This window comes from Schistosoma haematobium, chromosome ZW (genome assembly GCF_000699445.3).
Source record: "Schistosoma haematobium chromosome ZW, whole genome shotgun sequence".
Classification (NCBI taxonomy): domain Eukaryota; kingdom Metazoa; phylum Platyhelminthes; class Trematoda; order Strigeidida; family Schistosomatidae; genus Schistosoma; species Schistosoma haematobium.
The window spans coordinates 10,102,208-10,116,834 of NC_067195.1; the positions used below are offsets into that span (position 1 = coordinate 10,102,208).

The window sequence follows — 14,627 nt, forward strand, 5'->3', positions numbered from 1 at the left end:
ATAGTTCAAGTAATAAAAGAATAAATTGTGGAAATATTTTGTTACAATTTCAGCTGGTTTTCTTCAAAAAAAGGATTAGACCATATTAATATCATTACCAGTAGGTTATACGCTAAGTTAGTGTTATCTTACAGGCAGATGTATATGAATAAACTTTGTGCAATCTTTAAGGGGTGTGATATGTGAATACCATAAAAAAATATATGTAATCATCAGTTTGTTAGAAAGCAATGTCCTTAGAACGAATTCTTTATTAATTCAAACAGCAAAATATGAATAGTATGTGTCGGTTATCCAGAACTGAGTAGTATTGTAGCGAACGAGAATTCAAGTGCGGACAACTAACTTATTGCTTAATGCAAAATTACAGAGTATCTTAGTAAAATATGAAAACCATACATTAAATATTTTATTTGCACATCTTCCATCAATTATCTCTTTCAGGCTTCATCGTTCCTTCACTCCTGTTTTTATTAAAATTACTCTCTTTTTACATTACTGTTATCTTCAATTGGAACTTTTCAACCTTCTGCTGCCAGGCATTCCACTTCTGATTGGTGTTACATACTATCTATACCCGCCATATACACCTTAATATTTTGTATAATACTAATCTTTGCGTTACGAGAAAATTATTATGATGTTCAGTAATTTCCATATCATTATTATTATTACTAATAATATCACATTGTTAATCTTTCTCTTTAGGTATTATTCGTGATAATTCATGTATTTATATGCCTAAAATGCAAGCATACAAATGCAGTAAAGCATTAGACCATAAAGTATTACTGATTGAATCAATGGATCCAGATGCATTGGAACGTAGACTCTCGCCGATCGCGTTTGCAACTGATGGTTTATCTGTATGTTTCAAGTTATTTTTATCATGAGTTATTAGAATTTTAGTCTGATAGGGTAGTGTAATAACACTTTGAATATTCACAAACATAATGATAATAATAAGATCAACAGATAAGCAGATGTTTTTGGGTTATAAGTTGTTTGTGTATAATGTTACAATGAATCAAGTTATTATCTTATTAAAGTCACGAACCAATCTAAGTTGGACAACTATTAATAACCTGGACTGCCGTTTCATGATTGTATGGAACTCCTCAGTAGCGCACGTTTACAACCTCACTAGCCGGTAGTTGAACCTAAGACCACTGAGCCGGAGTCACATGGTATTAATCTCTAGCCTTAATCAGTACACGTTGTTGGGTAACCATCTTCTATTATCTTCATTTAGTATCTTCCTCATACCTGAAACAGTTTGGTTTCACTGGTCATAGCTTCTCAATAGAACTCTTCAAATTTTCTCTTCAATCTGGTCACTAGAGAACATATGATAGTCGTCTGTACGAATGCGTAGAGATTTTTGAATTTCATTTGAACTATAAACTGATCTAAGTTAGACAACCGGTTAAAACCTGGAACTGTACAGATGTTTGTTTCTAGTCTGGAAATCCTTAAAACTATCCATTCACGACTTCAACACCTGAGATCAAACCTACGATTTTCAGGTTCCTGGCGATTAATCTTTAGACTACTGAGCCAGCTTCGAATAATTTATATTTTTTTATTATCACTGGTCGCTAAACTTAGATCAATTCATGATCTCTGTGAAAAAGGCATTTATTTAAATTATCACTCTCATAAAAAGATTTTTATTAGTTACATAGCAATACTATTCACATTTCGATTTATTTTAAGACTGCAGAATACCTCTAGATCGTGGTATCAGTTTACAGATTTATGAACAATGATGCTACTTGCTGAACAAAATAAACTCGAGAAAATGTTGTGAAATATATTTAACGGTTTGAACTCGGTTGTAACAATGATATTGTTTGGGCATCATTGCCAAGGTTGGATATTGTATATTATTGAGTATCGATGTGTTCCCTGAATATTCCCTTCTCTTCTTTGCGTTGAGCGAGAAATTTCACAATTTGTTTTATTTCACGAATCGTTTAAGGTTATCTTCTTTTCAAACTACATTTATATTCCCATCCGGTAAATCCATTTGATTAGGTTTCTGTCATAATTAACTGCAATAGTGTAGGGGCGGGTACTACGTCAAGCCCAATTAGGTTATTGTAGCCTCTGGACAGATCAATCTATTCATTATTCTCAAGCCACATTTTTACCCTGTCACTTATTCCCTTATTAATCCTGACTGTTTTTTATGATACGTATGTGTGCTAATTACTCACCCTACTCGGTATGTGTCTGTGACTTATTTTGTTCGACCATAAGTATCGATTCACGCTTGACTAAATCGAGTTGGCTCACTCTCCTTCGTTTTGCTTCGCTTTCCAACCAACGATTGTACGAAATATACCTATTCAAAAATCTGCTCTCGTATTTGACTTATTTAACTCCGTTATTCACTAACGCAAATTAAGTCGATAATTATATACGAGGATAGACGACATGTGTATTTCAATAGTAATCATTCATAGGATCCAAATGAAGTCAGATTTAGGGCCACTAAAATATCACTGTAGATAAAAATATCAATGCTCAAGTACTATTATTATTATTATGTAAATTAAAATCGTCTACCTATGGTTCAGAACATAAAATCTTGAAAGCTCTAGACCAATTTCTACCCAAATTAACTTTCTATATAACATCTATAGACTAATAGAAAATGTTTCTAGAATTCTAAACGAAATATCAAAACATACTTTCTTGATTGTGATTGACTTGGTAGTACATCTCAGCTTCTAGTTTTCTTTTTATTTCAATACTTCAAAATACGTTTGATCATTATTATTATTATTATTATTATTTTAATTTATTCATAAGGCAAATTACATAGATTTAATAAATGGTCCAAGTGATCATGGAGTATGCTCAAGTTATGCGTGTTTAAAACGTATGAGTACATTTATGTCTATTGTTGCACGTCAAAAAAATTTTGTTATGTATATGACTAGTACACCTCCACAAGAATTACGTTTACGTTTACCACAAGCTGATCCAGATTATGCTGTACGTCTTGGAATTGATTATTTCACTGCTGGAAGACTTGATGTTTATGTGAATGGAGTGTATATGAAAGCAAAAAATGCTATAACAAATAATTTAGTAAGTTATGATTTTATATGATTGATAATGTATTTATTGATTCGCAAAATTTTATTTCGTGTATCAATCACTAACTGTTTATTATTATTTAAGTAGTAAGTTGAATAAGGCGAAAGTGTTTTTCTAATGTTTTTTTTTATTTGACCTCTCACTACTCCCATAACAAATGTAAGGTTTTACCACACCTAATTACATGTGAATTAGTACATTATGTTTGCTTTTTGTTTAAAAAAAGTGATCTGTACGCGGTACCTTTCTATGGCAAACAGATATCTTAATATGTAAAGAAAATACAAGTATTACCTTTATTGAAGAGTAACAACAGAAGTGAGAGTTTTTATATTTTAGTGCTCAGTGTAAATGTTTACGATATTCTTCCAGTTTACATGTTTATAGTATACCAAACGGTTGTTCTTCATGAATATTTGAAACTCAATTAACAGGGTCACAGAAAACCGGTGCTGTTTAATAGCTTACAGTAATCAATATCTTACTTTTGTCCCTGAGCAAAGATATCATCTCAAAATTACAGGAAGTATAATTTAAATGTAGTGGTTAATTGAATGTTCCTGTTGATATTCAAGACTGGAACTGATCAGTCTCTTTCAGCATATATACATCCTATGCGGATTACCTCGATATTGCCACCAATTTACAAGCATTTTTAAGAAAAAAATGAATAGTGGCTAGCAGTGGTAAACGAGTTTGAGGCTGCTAAACCTATCATCGAACAAACAGAATTGTCTCATATTTGATGTATCAAGGAATGATGTAGGTTTTTGACTATAGTTCTTCGGCTGGTTAAATTTGAAGAAATCAATAACTGTAGAATGAATAACTCGTTTTCAATGTAATCATAGTAGTTTTATTGTTGAGCCACTGCTAAATGTACACAAATCCAACTATTATATTTGAAAACTTCATTTCATAATCTATAATGTCCTCAAAACACAAACAATACACTCATATATATGTATATATCAGGTGATTATTCTGTCTTTGTATTCTATTTTAGGGTCAAACTGTACTACAAGCACCTAAAACATTAAATGAATTTATGCCAAATGTAATAACTGATCCAGCTGGTACAAATTATTTTGATGATTCAGCTCAAATGTTATATGTTATTATAAAAGGTGAAGATATTATTACAATTAAATTATCTCAATTAATAAAAGTAGCATTTGGTTTACCCGCTATGACTATTGATCAATTTTATGGATCAGAAGTTGTAAACAATTTAGCTAATTACTTAGGTGTAAGTATAAATATTTTATTTTATTCTAACATTATTTGTTTATTGGAGTCATTTGGTAATGAAAAAACTTCTTATTCAAGCACTAGACAAAAGATGATTAAAGATTGAAAGCATATTTCTTTTCAATTAGTTTTTCATTTTGATTCCATGCTAATATGTATGTTTTAATATAATAGTAATAATAATGTGTTGTGGGTTACTTATATCCACATAAGTAGTATGTAACGGTGGTCAGGCACAGAATGTATTTTAGTAGAAGATCAAGGAGGAAAGAACGGAAACGGAACGCAATTGGTATAAAAATGCATGAACAATGAAATCTGAGACAATAAACTGTTATTTACAAATGGTTCCCATTGTGAAAATTAGAACAACACATATAAGCGAACAATTGTTTTCAATTAGATCGTCATCAGGCTTTATTCTAATATACATGAATATTTATACGAAAATGTTAAACCAGTCAAGGTAATTTGAGTCAATAATCACAATGAAATAGAATAGGTCACCACACATAATAGGTAAAAATAAAAGTTCATAGTATGAAGACAGGTGTACTGATAGTAGGTAAGAGTAATAAAATACGATAAAAAAATGTTTTATCTCTAGTCGACCAGCGATGTCTACTCAAACAAAGGATAAGTTACCTGAGTTGGCCCCCTCAATGTGCATTTACAAATTCAGCTGCTCCTGTGGAGATAGCTATATCGGACGTACTACTAGGCAACTTAATCAACGAATGAGTGAACATCTACCAGCTTGGTTTATAAAGGGCCAGATAAAAAAAATTCGCAGTTCTATCGTGGTACATCTTATTGATAGCGGTCATACTGTAGATAAATCGGAATCATTTCGAGTGATCTATCGTATACCTCCATCATTTCCTAACGGAGTTCGTTCCCGCCTTCTACATATATCTCAAGCCATAGGAATTCGTACATGTAACCCCAATTTATGTGTACAGAAGAAATTTGTAACCCCCCTATCCCTTCCATGGCCAGTTATAACTTAACTAACGATTTTTTTTAATTTTTACTATTATTTATTCATTTTATTTTATTTTTAATGTCTTGTGATGACTATTTCAAGTCTATTTACCCACGTTTGACCTTCTATTTCCAACGTTTATCTATTGATAAGAATTTTTTATCGTATTTTATTACTCTTACCTACTATCAGTACACCTGTCTTCATACTATGAACTTTTATTTTTACCTATTATGTGTGGTGACCTATTCTATTTCATTGTGATTATTGACTCAAATTACCTTGACTGGTTTAACATTTTCGTATAAATATTCATGTATATTAGAATAAAACCTGATGACTATCTAATTGAAAACAATTGTTCGCTTATATGTGTTGTTCTAATTTTCACAATGGAACAGTCAAGTTTGAGACGGTGGATTGATATTTTGCAAATTAACTATTTACTATATAGTTCTCAGATTTTAGTAAGATGCTCTATAATTTCGTGTCAAATACGTTCGACTGTCTCCACCCGCGTTCTTGTTCACTACAATGATATCGCAAACTCTACAAACGCTTATGAGAACAGTTATGAATGATAAATAAAGTAAATTAAGTTCTTATTTGAAGGAGTTTTGTGTGGACTGGTTTAATTCGTAAGTGGAATATACCACAAATTGATCGTATTTGGTATACTACTGAAACATTTCTCAGTAACAATATTGGTCGATCGTCAGCCTACATCGTAGTTTAGATGGAATTCAGGACACGCGTTTCATCCCGTTTGGGACTCATCAGCTGGTGTTTACTCCGGGTCTCAAACTCAGTACCGTTTAGCAGGTACATCCAGCTGACGAGTCCTGAATAGGAAGAAACGCGAGTCAAACTGGATTCTACTGCTAGCCATTATCCATCTTTGTTTATAATGCTTGTGACTTAAAGCAATATCGAGGCAATATACATAGTATGCACAAACACCAATAAGAGACTTCTCAATTGTAGTCCTAAGTAATCCAAGTAAAATAAGTAAACAATACCAAGTGAATTTATACATCGTAATTTGATTGAAATTTGCTTTTGGACATTGTATCAGTGGTTTATTGGCTAGCGATTCGTTGTGAGATTTGGAAGTTCTCAGTTCGATCCTTGGTGGGTCTGACAAGTTCCATAATAAAATAAATAGCTGTTCAGTGCTTGCTAGTTCACAATCATACTAGCACTGTGAATAATCTATATAGAATATTAGCTATGAAGAAATTAAAAGATGAATAAAGTGACTACTGTACAAAGGCACTATCAAACAAATGAATGAATCGGTTATATAGGCATAAGATCCATAGATTATATATTATCGAATTCAGGAGCTGATACAACTTCCAATAAGAAGTCGGTTACTAAAAAAATTTGCATTAAAAGGAAGAGATGAATGTTAAAATTATGTGAGGGCAAAAAGACCAAAAAGAAAACTGGGATATTTATCGATAAATAAAAGGGAGGGGACGATAATTCACCATAACTTTCTCAAGACAAATGGAACTGTCATATAAATTTCTCTTAAGTATAGGGATACGATTTCTTAAGATATATACCACTGTATGCTTAAAAATTTGTCAAATTTAATGGAATACTCTGTATTACTCTTAATGCATTATTTATTTCTACTTGATCTCGTGTATTTACTAAGCAAGAAGGTATAGAGTTCTTGGTCGACCTACATTTGTTCTTTAGCTAAGCCGAATAAGATAATTTTTAGGAAAACTCTATGAGAAGACTTACTAAATCGTACACCCGTAAGTAATTTGCTCCAAAGGAGCGGTTGAATTGGTAAATATGAGATGTTTTCCTTTATATTCCGGGTTTTGATTATAAGGGGGTTATAGAACGGGTAGCAAATGTCTTGTTTAAAGTTTTAATTATTCTTCTTAATATTGTTCCATTATTGCTGTGATTCGAGAATGTAGTTTTCTAAGAATACAAGTATCTTACGAACTGTCGGTAATGTCAGACTTCTCTTGATCTAAACCAAATGTGGATTTTATTTAACTTGTCCTCAACTATTTCATTAAAACAAATTAGCTTGAGATGATATGTTAAACATTTCATTAAGCATTTTTGATCTGAAAATCACAGAACTGTAAAAATTCACATATTAACTGAGTGATGTTGATTTTGTCTGTAGAAATATTTTTAGTGCATCATTTAATCTTCTGTTAACAAGACTTGCAATATTGCCATCATGTTCTCCATTCAAGGTGAAAGTGGTCGATAGGATACTTCTGCTAAATCCGCTAACTACACTATTCTCTTCGACTTCACTACCGTTAAGAAAACTAGTTCATAATGGCTCATTTGTATTAATCGTTAATCTTCACATATATCTTGACTTAGTGAATAAGTGATAAGGAATGTATCGTCAGATTGGAATGCTTGTTTGGTTGACTGAACAATCAATAATATATATTTTAACTGACTCAGATTTATTAGATTTAATTGAAAGCTGAACGACAAAGGAGAGAAAAATTAGAAAATGTAACATTTAATTTACCAGATTAGTATATTTATACTTTTCCTATACATGCGTCAGTCGAATAATCTGATCAAAGACACTGGAAATACAAATGTTTTACTGAATAAAACAATTCATTTAATGGTTTAGAGCATTCCGAAGTGTCATTTTATACTTTTTACGTCATTTGTTCCTCATGGGAGATATTTCTTACATCCAGCTTTCCATTGTAAGTGGTATTTATGTCTCAACCATGCTTCTTAACTTGTTCACTTCCTACATTTCTATGATGATATTTAATGTGAAAACTTATGATAATTCATATTATTCTCATAGGATCTTATACAAAACTGACTATTTTTCTCAAAAAATAACCATCCTACTTCACTGAGGTTTATAATTATACCATGCATTTATTAATGTATGTCAGAAGATCAAAAAGCAAATACTTTAAGTACTTACTCACAACGTTACATAAATAGCTACCGATCAGGAGGCTATGTTTCAAATACCAATTATATTTTTAGTTAATTTGAAAAAACGTGCTACCTACCGGAAATACGATTACTAAGTTGTGATGTATACATAATTTAGAAAGTGATCTTGTACATGTGTCTAGTTAAGATGACAGAAGATCACACTGATTTGACTAGGGTTTCGTAAAGATAATGTATGTTTTTTTTTCATTTCATAAACAAAATAACGTGAACATATTTACCTTTAGGGTCTAACATGTTATGAAATATCATAACTTATTATCTAACTTAGCACAAAAGACTTATATTTTGACATAACCTTCATTTCTCCATGTTTAAATGCAATCACATTCTATTTCCTTAGATACCTGCAAAGAATATCCGGATAGTCAAGGTGGTATCTGAGTCCAGTACAAATTCAGGACGTCGTCGACGTCGATCTGCATCTGGTGTTTTTGTTGAATTAGAAATTTCAACACCACCTAGTCAAAACTTATCAACAGGCGTAACACCAAATGTTACATCTGGTTTGACAAAAGTTGAGGAAATATCTTCCAATGTTGTAACATTAATACAAACAGGATTATTAGAATCAGGTAATTTAAATTTATTCTGAGAACTCTGAATTCATTTAACCATGCTACCATACACTGATTTAGCTACTTTAATTAAAACTTTATACATATATAGATAATCATTACAGTTCATTTTTTGGGTTAATATATTTGTCCAAGTAAATCACTCAACCGACACAATGGTAATTTGTAAATGAAAAGAAAAACAGTTTATAAGTTTTAGATAGGTTGTTTAATTTTCTGGTAGTTTTACTTATGGAATGATACCGATTGGAGAACCATTCAGAACGACTGAAGACTGGTCTACTCATTTATTCTAGTTTTGTAAATTTTGGTATTGTGCAGATTATCAAACTTGGGATTTCACCTTTGAGAAGTCTGAAACTAAGTTGTGCTTCATGCTTTCGGTCTCAGTGATTTGCCAGCCGATACAAATTTATGTTGAAAACTGCCTTTAAATTAAGTGAGCATTAGAAACTTTTAAAGTTAATACAATTATTATACGTTCAACCAGAATAGCCTGTGTTTGATGACAGATGTGTTAAGTTATTTGTTGAAATTTCAAATTACGTAAATTTACAAGTTTTTGTATAACTGAAGAGAATGCAACGAAACACCACACTTTCATCGTACTCTATAAACCATTTCGTTCTTGCTTGGAAGTAAGCATGAATTGATGCAGAGATAAAGTAATATGAACGAACCAATCAGATTTAGGATAACAGGTCTTGAATTTTGGCGTGAAATTCACTCACCCGTTCAGCCAAATAGCGTCTTGGTATTTTAGCTGATGTCAGTTCATGATGAAAAACCTTAAATCTAATTCCTAACCCCAACCATCAACTGTGAATCACAATCTTTATCCTTCAGACACTCATTTAGCCTTAGCAAGTGGGTAGACACTCTCAAGGTCATTTTGGCGTCGCTTTAAGGTCGTCTATAGATTATAGTCTGAGCAGTAATACTTCATAAAACTAATCAAGTCATCTTATTAATCTTGCAGTCAAGTTTATATTATAAATAATGGATTCATAAGTTCTTTAAATATAGTTGTTAACTCAGTTTGATTTTAGTTAGTCGTAAAGAAACTAAACCAGATTATTTTATAGTCTTACACTCGGCTTATTTTAGAATAAACGTAAAGCTCATGTTGTTTAGTTTGAAGGGTTTTTAAGAAACTGTGACTAATAGAGTGGTAATGAATGATGATCACACAATAACTTGAGCTGTTTGAAGTTAGAAACATGAATTATTGGATATCAACCCACTTATCTTGAAATAATGTGTATTCTGCAAAACATCTGGTCCATAGATTTGATACTTGAAATGTTAGTTTTGTAGTGCTAGAGAAGTCCAATACAATGATGAAATAGTGGTCAAGTGCTTCCTAGTTGTAAACACTTGTCTAGTTAAAGTCTGTTCCCCTATCTCTATCGTCTTATGTTATGAATGAGATTTTAGATATTGACTTCTTATTGAATCAGTGAAGTATGAGTGGATATAGCTAGATTCAAGTTTGAACATATTCATGCAAATACTTTAGAATATCGTAGAGACAAAATGTTGTACCATAAACTTAATAACAATTAGGACGTTGTAATCTTTCATGTCAGATTAACGAACTCAGATAAAATGACAGTGAGTATTTGAATATACTTTGATAAATATTATCGATATATATGTGCATAAATAATCATAATTACACTGAAAACTGGAATAAAAGTTTAATATTGTTTTACTAGTTATCAATACAACAGTTGTCAGTGTAACAATTCAAAAACCTACACCATTATCCGGTAGTGCATTATGGGCTGCTCAAGTTTCAGATTCAACAACTTCACAACAAATTCCTGAAGTTATTCAAATACCAGTAAAGAGTCAAGTTAAAGTTGTAGTACCTACAGGATATACTTCAGTTGTTGAAGGAGTTCCATTCATGATAGAAATTAGTACACTGGACTCTTCGGTATGATTTTTGTCAGAGTTATTGACTTTGTGTGAATTAATTCATTTTTTTAACATATAGAAATTATAAATGAATTCAAAATTAGCAACAAACTGCAGTTTTATTATTCATATTATACTATACTATTGTGTATTGAAATTGATCTACACTTCTTTACGTTTACGCAAAACGTTATCATTTCAAATCATATGTCTTTGGTCTTTCGTATAACTAAACTTTAAAAAGACACAGTTGATTAGATACATTAGTGATTGATTAAATATTGCTGTCTTTATTTCAATTCAGTGACCAATTGTTAGTTTGAGCAATTGTCACTAGGCCATAATTCCTTTATTAATAAGTTGATAAGACTATATTACTTGTAATCAAATTAAAACCTAATCCATGAAGATTAAGAATTGGAGTATTTCTAATACAATCACTAGTTTAACATAATAAGTTTAAATCTTACAGTGAACAATAGAAAAATGGAATTTATTCAATAGATCAGTTGCTTACACAGTATATCCTTTCACCGAATTTCACCTAACAGTAAAGATTAGATTTGTACTTCAAACAAATAACATTTAGAGTCTATTAACTTCATTTGACAATTTATTTAGGTGTTGATTATTGTCCAAAATGCAACCATACATAATGAGATGAAATAAAATGAACAAAAATAGTATAATTCTGTAATAATCTCTTAAACAACTTGAAAAGCGATTAATTTAAAAGAAACGAAATAATTCATTAAGTATCGTGTTTCTTATGCCCTTAAGTCTTCTTATATTTTCATTTAATTGAGATAAGATTCTATTCTATTCAATTTTATATTCCTCTAATCCGAGCATATTTATCGCTCATAAATCAACGACATTAGCTATGACCAGTTATAGACTATGATCAACAACAATTTACCTTGAGTAGGGATCGAGATAGTTATTAGTACCTATGGATCTAGAACACAAGGTTTCCATCCGACACAGTACTCAGTCCGAAGTAGGGACACTTCAAGCAGGCAACTCTCTGTTTATGTATTTCAAGCACACATCAGTTTATATATATATACTGAGAGAGAGAGCTACTAGACCACATTACACAGTAAATAAAAGTCACCGTTTACCCATAACCAAGCTGAAATGTTAGAGGATAGAGTGAGAAGTGAATAATTAATTAACGATGATTTAAAAAGTGGAAACATGTCAAAAGCTTGTAAATAAGGCAACATAAAAGTATTATAAATCAATAAGTTAATCATTACATAGTAAAACTAATAAATAATAGTTCACCAACAAACAGTTTCAGAAGTTCCGCTATAATTTTCGATGTAGTTTTATGGATTTTCCCGTTTTACCATCTATCACAACATGTGAATATTATAATAATATGATAATTTTCTTTTGGATTATATTGTTTTAGGGAAATATTGTAAAACCATTAGGTTCAAATTCAAGTATTTGGGCATATGAAATATTGCAACCAAATGCTACAGTGTCACCTGTAAAAGTACCAAAAACAAATTTTCCAGATCCTACAACTGGAACAGCATTAATTTCCAATCTGATATTTTCGGAATCTGGTCAGGCTGATCTCTTTGTTTCGGTAAGTTATTAAATATCTCTGTTATCAATGAAATGTTTTTTTATCAATTTTAATTTATGATTGAGATCATGAATTGATTGATATTAGACAACCATTGGAAACCTGGAAGCACTGAACGGCCGTTTCGTCATGGTATGCGACTCCTCAGCAATGCGCATCCACGATCCTGCACATATAATTCGAACCTAGGATCTTCGGTCTCGCACGTGAACGCTTAACCTCTAGACCGCTGAACCGGCATCCAACGGAGTTAATGTATAACTTCAATCAATATAAGTAGTATATATACATAAATATGACAGGAAATATTGTTTTCACATTTTAACAGAAATCATTATTTTTTGTTAGATGATAGAATATTAAAGTAAATCCAATTGCATTAAAGTTACCATTTTAATTCTCCTGAAGTCAAAAGAAAAAAACCTTGTCTGATATTATCGCTTAATAACAAATGTGTAACTCTAGTACTGAAAATATTTAGCTAAGAAATTTACAAAAATTGAGATCAGCTAAAGGAACAAAGAAAACTAAGGACAGCTAACAATAGATCTTACCTGATTTGCAACTATCATACAATGCACAATCATTATTTTATAATAAATGAATCTAGTGAACTTCATTTCCCATAGTAAAGGTAATTCTGTTAAAGTTTATCTAATGGTTGTGATCTTTAATTAAATATGACAACATCCTTATAGTTATGACACTTGTTTCAATGATATAAGGAATAACACATGGAAAATATGTTGAGACGGAGAAATATGGGATACATAAGTGATGGATACAATTAATTGAGTTTCATATTAAATACTACTTTAAAGTGCTACAAAATGCATGCTAATATTTGTATAAATCTTAATAAGAGAATGCTGGTTAAGGTTATTCTTTCTTTTTGATTGGGAACATGAACCGATTGATGTTAGACTCAGTAGTCCAGTAGGTTAAGCATTCACGCGCGAGACTGAAGGCCCTGAGTTCGAATCCCGCGAGCGGGATCGTGGATGCGCACTGCTCAGGAGTCCCACAATAGGACGAAATGGCCGTCCAGTGCTTCCAGGTTTTCAATGGCGGTCTAACATCAATCAGTTCATAACCTTGATCAAAAACTTAATAATCTCTACAACCCCTAAACTGATAGCTATTCTTTCCACTGGAAAATTTATGAAATACTCTGAAAGAATTCAAGTGCTCCAAATAAACTATGTAGTTAAATTTAAATCATTAAATACAATTCAAGTAAGAGCTCTTCATAATCAACAGATGACTAGTCCAATAAATAAAATATATCAGCTAACTGAGAGCAATAGTATCTTAATGTCAAAGGATGTAATAAGAATGGTAGGTGATATGATTACAAGTATGTCTTTTAGGCTTAAATACAAATCTTACAATTGTGTAAAATGAACGTATTTCAACAAGGTGTCTATTTCCTGGGTTTGAATAATTTTCATGAATTCCATTAAAATAATGAACCAATCTAAGTTAGAACAAAAATGAAAACCTGGAAGCACTTGATATTCACTTCGTCTTAGTGTAGGACTCCTCAGCGATGTTCATCCACGAACCTCGGATCTTCAATCTCGCACGTGAACGCTCAGCATCTAGACTATTGAGTTGGCATCCAACGGCGTCAGTGTATAACTTCAATCAATCCCACACATTGCGTGACCATCTTCTATTGTCTTCGGTGTGTAGCTGTCTTGGATATTAACAACGTTGGATGCCGAGTCAGTGGTCCAGAGGTTAAGCGTCTGATCGAGATCTAAGGTCCTCGGTCCCTGTACGGCGTACGGGGTCGTGAATGCGTATTGTTGAGGAGTTCTGCACTAGAACGAAACGTCTGTCCAGTCCTTCCAGGTTTTTAATAGTGGCCTGAAATTGATTGGTTCACGATCACAATGCAATCAACAATTTTCATAACCTCATACTGAAAATGATTTTATAAACCATATGTTCTCATTGGAAGCTTGAAAAGTTCATGTTGAAATAAATAGTAAATAATTCTTTACTAAACATTTAGCATCGGACCCCAAAATGAAATAAGTTGACATTAGCTTCTCGCATCACTATTTATCATTTGTATTATGAAGAATTACATTTATAAACTTGATCTATGGAATTCGATCAGTACTAAGAATTGGACAAAATATACCGGTGCCCATTAATAAGTGATTAATTAGTGAAAACACTTCAT

At 31.8% G+C, this 14,627-nt stretch overlaps 1 protein-coding gene across 1 annotated transcript in view; it reads left to right on the plus strand.

The window, feature by feature from the left end:
- The window catches only part of PKHD1L1_1 (Fibrocystin-L), a 118,762-nt gene extending 115,612 nt beyond the window's left edge, over nt 1–3,150 (plus strand). Inside the window, exons 57-58 of the mRNA XM_051210365.1 lie at nt 709–866; nt 2,818–3,150. The gene's annotated coding sequence lies outside the window, so the exon portion shown is untranslated. The remainder of the gene's footprint in view (nt 1–708; nt 867–2,817) is intronic.
- The last annotated feature ends 11,477 nt before the right edge of the window (nt 3,151–14,627 follow it).